The sequence below is a fragment of the Phascolarctos cinereus genome, unplaced genomic scaffold, assembly GCF_003287225.1.
Source record: "Phascolarctos cinereus isolate Bilbo 61053 unplaced genomic scaffold, phaCin_HiC Scaffold_3;HRSCAF=262, whole genome shotgun sequence".
Lineage (NCBI taxonomy): Eukaryota > Metazoa > Chordata > Mammalia > Diprotodontia > Phascolarctidae > Phascolarctos > Phascolarctos cinereus.
This window is the reverse complement of record NW_027555736.1, coordinates 125,955,381-125,962,320: the sequence shown is the minus strand read 5'-3', so window position 1 is coordinate 125,962,320 and position 6,940 is coordinate 125,955,381. Positions and strand designations below refer to the sequence as shown.

The following is a 6,940-nucleotide window of genomic DNA, read 5'->3' as shown; positions in this document are numbered from 1 at the left end:
AGAGAAGGGCAGGTAGTGACATAGGGCATAGAGAACAGAAAGTCATGCCTTTTTCAGATGTGAGAAGGTGGAGGCAAACAGGCCATAAACCCCAAGGACAGAGGACAAAGTACCATCACCATCTCACCATGTACCCACTAAGCACACGACTAGGCACCATAGTCCACCAATCGCATCACCTACCGAATCAAAACAGACCAATATCTACCAAGAACAACCTTTCCCTAACCCAGATCATACCATACTGTGCTACTGCTGCTACATCTAGTGGGGCCTTGAGAAGAAAGACAAACCAGGAGTTGAAATTGGACTTATATTGGATCCTGGGTTACACTACTACAATAGGCAGTGGCCCATAGACCTAAAGTCACTGAGCATATACAGGGGAGAAAATGCTCTATTTCTGCCTCCCCTGTCCCCAGGAGGTGAACTTGGAAGTGGAATTAGCAGCAAAAGGCACAGACCTCCTCCACATGCACAGAGATATGACAGTACAAAATTCCCAGGTGTCACAGGGTATCTACCATGATTCAATGCAAGCTCCCTAGAACTGCAACTCTGGGACAAGATAAGCATCCCCTGATGCTCCCAATCATTGCCTCTCTCAGAACATCAAGACATATCTCCCATCATGGGGCTAGAAGTGTTCCCATCATTGCCAATGCCCTACGTTCAATGACAGGCACAAAAATGGTATAGGGAAGGGTTTGGGGAGGGAAAACAGTAGCATCCCCCTAAAATCTCAGACCTTGAAGCCCTCACTTCAGGAAACTGATCATCAAGCAATTCTGAGACAGCCATAGCCCCAGTGGGAACCTGGAATACAAGTGTGTTTGAAACATCAGTGATCAGCATGGTCTGCAAGGCACATTAATTCTTATAACTAGCTGCCTTCTTCATCAATACGTAAGTTGAATGATCCACTCCTAAGAGTTCTGTAATTTTTTCAGCAACAGATCTAATCCCAAAAGAGTATTCCAAATGGTGAAACAAGCAAACGAAATACTGATGAAGAATTTCTTTTAAAACCCTAGATAATGAGCAAGGAAATGCCTACACTTACCAGGAACACTCATGCAATCCTCCTAAGGTCATGCTCCCAGCAATATCATGCCAAAACAGAATTGGTTTTCTCTCTTTTTCCTTTCTGTTGTCTGTGAGGGGAAGGAAGCAAGAGTTCTGATTGAAAGAAGGTTGAAAAGGTCAACTAAAGCCTTCCTGGGCTAAATTCAAACTAGGTTGGGGCATGTATTAAAATATATATATATATATATATATATATATAATATATATATATATATATATATATATATATATATAATATATATATATATATATATATATATATATATATCAGCTCTTTTGGTGGGGGCAAAGAATTAGAAATTGAGGGGATGCCCATCAATTGGGGAATGGCTGAACAAGTTGAGGTATATGAATGTATTTGAATACTATTGTTCTATAAGAAATAATGAGCAGATAGATTTAAAAAAACTGGAAAGACTTATATGAACTGATGCTGAGTGAAATGAGCAGAAGAGGAGAATATTGTACACAGTAACAGCAACACTGTATGATGACCAACTCTGATAGACTTAGCCCTTGTCAGCAATACAATGATGTAAGACAATTTCAAATGACTCAATATGGAATATGTTATCCACATCAGCAGAAAAAACCATGGAGTGTGAATGCAGACTATTTTCTCTTTTTTTCTTTCTTATGGTTTTTTCCTGTTGTTCTGATTCTTCTTTCACATGACTAATGTGGAAATTTTAAATAAATTTTAAAAATAACTGTAGACAATAAAAAAAAAACCTAAGTGTAAGAAAGAAACTTATGAGTTAAGCAAAAAAGAAAAGATATTAGCCTCCAAGAAATAAGCAATTAGGGGCAACTAGGTGGCACAACGGATAGAGCACTGGCCCTGAAGTCAGGAAGACCTGAGTTCAAATCAGGCCTCAGACATAATACTCACTTGCTGTGTGACCCTGGGCAAGTCACTTAACCCCAACTGCCTCGTGCGGGCGCGCACGAGAGAGAGAGAGAGAGAGAGAGAGAGAGAGAGAGAGATGCAATTAAAAATTAAGTCAACCTGAATAGTAATGGAAAGCACCTTGGAAGGATTGTTGTTGTTTTACTACAAACTTAAATTTAAGATGAGTTGGTGAAAGTTAAAGACTAGTGAGGCTGCCCATTTGTACCCTAAGAGTTTCATACTTTTAAAGGTTATTCTAAAACGTCATCTTTTAAATTGTTAGCTTATTTAAGTTTAGCTGTATAGACCACCCATCTACAACAAGAAACGGCATTACATGGGGACACTTGGCCATGTTGTTCCATAGTGATCATGATGAAAGTAGGAATCACAAAGTTGGTTGACACTGATGCACCTATACCCATTTCAAAGAATGAAGAAGCAGGGAGGTTATTTGTATAATTCAATATATGCCATCATACTCAATGAATTCAGTGAAAAGGTAAATAAAAGAAAGAATGAAAAGGGAGGAAATACATGTGTGTGTATACACATATATACATATATGTGATGGAAAATCTGGCACAGACTTGTAGAAGGCTCATTCTATATATATTATGAATGTATTCAACAAAAATTTTAGAGGTACTAGATATAATAAATACCAAATATAATGCACACACATGAAGAAATTATCAATATCTTGACAAGATTTAACTGGTTGCTAACATGAAACTCATTTCTGAATGAGCTAGCTCTGTCTAGTTAGATTATATATTAGTAAGAACAAAGGTCAAAATTAATACCAAATATAAAAACTAAAGATGTGATGGCACTGTATAGCCAGTTTGGTGCAAGTTCCCACTAAGCCAAATCTTGCCAGAAGTGTTTATAAGTAAAATCAGAAATACAGGAAAAAAATGAAATGGAACAATATGCTGGTTTCCACATAACAATGTATTCTAATCATTGATGAGAGACTAAAGGAAACCTCCAAGAAGGTATTTAAGAAAATAGTCAAGCAGTTGGGCATAACCAATATAGAGGAAAACTGGAAGAGATTACCATTTTAAAATAACTTAGAGGCTATATATCTCTGTGTGTGTGTGTCTCTCTCTGTCTCCATCTTTCTCTCTCAGTCTCTCTCTCTCTCTCTCTCTCTCTCTCTCTCTCTCTCTCTCTCTCTCTCTCTCTCTCTGTTGGAGGGAGGAGGTTTTCTCCTCAATCTGTTTTCCAGGTCAGTTGTTTTGTTTGTTTCGTTTGGTTTTGCTATGAAATACTGTACTTTTTTTCTATTTTTTTCTATTTTTTTCAGTCTTTGACTTTGTTGTAATGTTTCTTGCTGTTTCATGTAGTCATTAGTTTCTATTTGGTCGTATTCTAATTTTCAGGGAATTTGTGACTTGGACACTGTTTTGTACTTCTTGTGCAAACCTATTAATTCTCTTTCCAATTCTTTCTTCTGTAGCTCTCATTTCCTTTCTAATTTTTTCATCTAGCACTCTCATTTCATTTATAAAAAACACAAACTCTTTTTTTTTTAACTTTTGCTTCATCTCTCCTAGGAGTTCTAGCTGTCAAGCTGTATTTTTTTTGAGGTTTTACTTATAGATGTTTTGGAGTAATTCTCACTGGGATTTATATCTTGAGCATACATAACTTGTCACCATAATAACTTTTAATGGTGAGATTCTTTTTCTGTTTGCTCATTGTTCCAGTCCAATTTCCTAGACTTGATGTTAAAGCCTAGCTCTTCAAAATTCTAGAGGGAAGTTCTAGGCTGGTCATGTTACTGCTTTCCTGGGGATATTGAGTATTGTGTTACTCTAGGCTATCAGAAACAACTCAGGCCAGAGACCTACATACTTTGAGTGCTCCTACTGTGGTCTGATAAGTTCCTAGCCTGAACAACTGGACTCAGCCACTATCAGCCAGCTGGGAAGCCTAGGAAGCTCTGCTGATTCAGAGTGACAGGACTATAGGATTTTCTTTGGTCTGTGTTTCCTGTCCTAGTTATTCCTTTACAAGCTTCAGATTGTGCTGGAAGCTGGAAATCAGACCCCCACTCCTGGGGTCCCGTGCTTCTGGACTTGCTCCTTGCTGGGTATATAGCCACTACCATTCCTTATCCCAAAATGCTCCCCCTTGGCTCAGGTTCCCTTTTCATTGGCCCTAGATCTGTGAATGGCATGGATACTGAATGACAAACCTTCCAGTTGGCACCTGTTCCCATAGCCTGCATGTGACACCTTAGTATGGGTCTGTGACCTCCTCTTGCCCTGGTACACAGCTTCTACCTGGGTGTTGAAGTGTTCCATTCAGTGTGATCCTGGCCAGAACCAGTCTCTAGTATCTATAGACCACTCTGTTTCCCTATTCCTACGTGGGCTAGAAAACTGACTCACTGTGATGTGTCTTGATACATTTTCTTTTTTTCTTTTCTTTTTGAGGTAATTGGGGTTAAGTGACTTGCCGAAGGTCACACAGCTAGTAAGTGCCTGAGGCAGGATTTGAACTCAGGTCTTCCTGACCCCAGGGTGGAGTCTATGCCACCTAACAGCCCCTGTCTTGATGCATTTTCTAGATCTGTTTGGAGAAGCTGTGTGGAGAAGCTTGCTTGTATTTCTTTCTGCTCCTCTGCCTGCCATCTTGGCTTTGCCTCCTTCACTATTAATTTTCCACTGGCTAAACTATGCCTAGACATCATTTAACTGCTACTCTACCAGCAAGGGCTTCTGGAGGTAGCCCAGTTTCACAACTCAAAAATTCTTTTGCCTTCTCACATAAGTGAGGAAGGGAAGTAGAGAAACAAAGCTCAGCCCCTTGTATTTCCCCTGCCTAGCTATTTCCTGGCCTTTTTTATATGCATATCTGGCCAGTAAATCTACCCAGTCTTTGAGTCTACCTAACTTACATACTATGACTACCCTTGATCAAAGTATAAAAAGGGAACAGCAAGCTTTCTCAGATGATCTTCTACGATGGTGCATAGAATAAGATTTTAATTTAATTCAACAAACATTCTCAATTGCCTACTATAGGCAATGAACTACGTTAAGTGCTGGAAATATAAAAATAAAAATGAAACTAGCCCTGCCCTCAAGGAGATTACATTCTAATATTTGAAATGTATGTAGCACTTTAACGTTTATGAAGCATCTTTATATATGTATATATAGTCATTTGATCTTCACAATATCCCTGTATGAAAAATAATATTGTGATTATTATGTTCATTTTACAGACAAGAAAACTGAGACTCAGAGAAGTTAAAAGACTTGACCAAGTTCATAAAACTAACAAATATTAGGGGTGGACCCAGTTCTCTTCCAACTCCAAGACCAGCACTCTACATTGCACTGCCATATATCTTGTATGTAATGCTTTATTTACCAAGTCTCACAGTCAAACAGTTGAAAGATATAGAGTACATGGGATCCTGCTGGACTTATTATTTACTAATTATTTAAAAAGGCATTTGCTTATTAGAATAAAATTCAATCTTACAAGCTCTCCTACAACAAAGTGTCTCTCAAGCTTATATTAAAATCATATATGATTATATCCACAGAAATAATTTCACTTAATAATCTTCTGATTATCACCATCAAAAATGTGATGTAAAACAGAGACACATGTGCTTCTCATGGAGAAGATCCTGCATAAACCCAAGTGGAAGAGGGTTTCCTTTTACAGTTCTTAATGCGGAGTCTATAAATTTCATGTTTTCTTAAATATATTTTGATAACTATTTCAATATAACTGGTTTATTTTATAGTCCTATATATTTTATTTTGCACATTTAAAAACATTTTTGTAAGAAAGGGTCCATAGGCTTCACCAGATTGCCAAAGGGGCCCATGAAATACACATAAAAAGTTAAGAACCCTATAGATGAGGAGGTCCTTCAGATATTCCTTTTGGCTAAGGAAAGAAAACTACAGTATCTCCTCCCTTTTGGAGTGGCTCCCTTTGGGGCCACTCAAAAAGGGTATGTATCACCAACAGCTGTTGGCACACAAAATGCAAAAATTATCTTCAAGGTGATCATTTGTTTATGCTCCTTAGGAGCATTGCAAGGAGACATAACCAAGCATCCCATGAAATCATTCTTCTTATTACTTTTGGACAAAAAATGAAAACAATAAAACCAGTTCCTATACTTGCCTCTCCAAGGAGAATCTCTGAGATATATTTCCATTTAGTTCCAACTACCTTATTTTTTAAAATTTCATTTGCAATGAGAATGCAATATTGATGCATTTCCTTCAGTGATATATCAATCTGCTGATCACTGGATAAGTATTTTACATTTAGAATACCAACAATCTCCTATAATGAATATTTGCAAATGGTGAAAAAAAGTAATGATGCTTGATACCTTCTGCCTCCTTTTATAGCTCTTAGCCACCATCATGGCAGAAGCAAATGAGGGCCAATCTGAATTGGGGATTGTTTTGTAACTTTTATTGTTTAGTGGATGGCCATAGCCAAAGAATTTATCACTACTAATGATGAGCTTCCCTATAGCAAGCCAAGCTTGTCTTCAGGCAATAGACACGGTCTGCCCACAGGATTGTAAAGATTGTAAAGTCTTTCCACATTAGCATAAACTATCATTCGATTGTCTGCTAGCATACCCTTCAACAACCCAAGGTCAACTCTCGGTCACCATGAAGCATTGAGGTGGTGCTTTGAGGAACACTGTGATCCCCTTCAAAAAAGGTAAACCAAAGGGAGAAGCAAAAGAGTGATATATGGTAAAACTGAAGGTCAGTCTCCATATCATGAAGCATGGACTACATTCATAAATGCCCATTGGTTGCTGGGTAAGAATAAGTAGTTGCCATACTTGGGGGAAGGGAGAGGGAAAGGCCATTTGAGGTATAGAAGAAAAAACACAATAGTTGCTGCCAGTATACATATGGAGGGCATCTGCCACTGTGACGTTGCCCATAGATA

At 38.1% G+C, this 6,940-nt stretch overlaps 1 pseudogene; it reads right to left on the bottom strand.

The window, feature by feature from the left end:
• Window positions 1-783: 783 nt before the first annotated feature.
• On the bottom strand, window positions 784-935 carry LOC144456447 (5.8S ribosomal RNA; annotated as a pseudogene).
• Window positions 936-6,940: the final 6,005 nt, after the last annotated feature.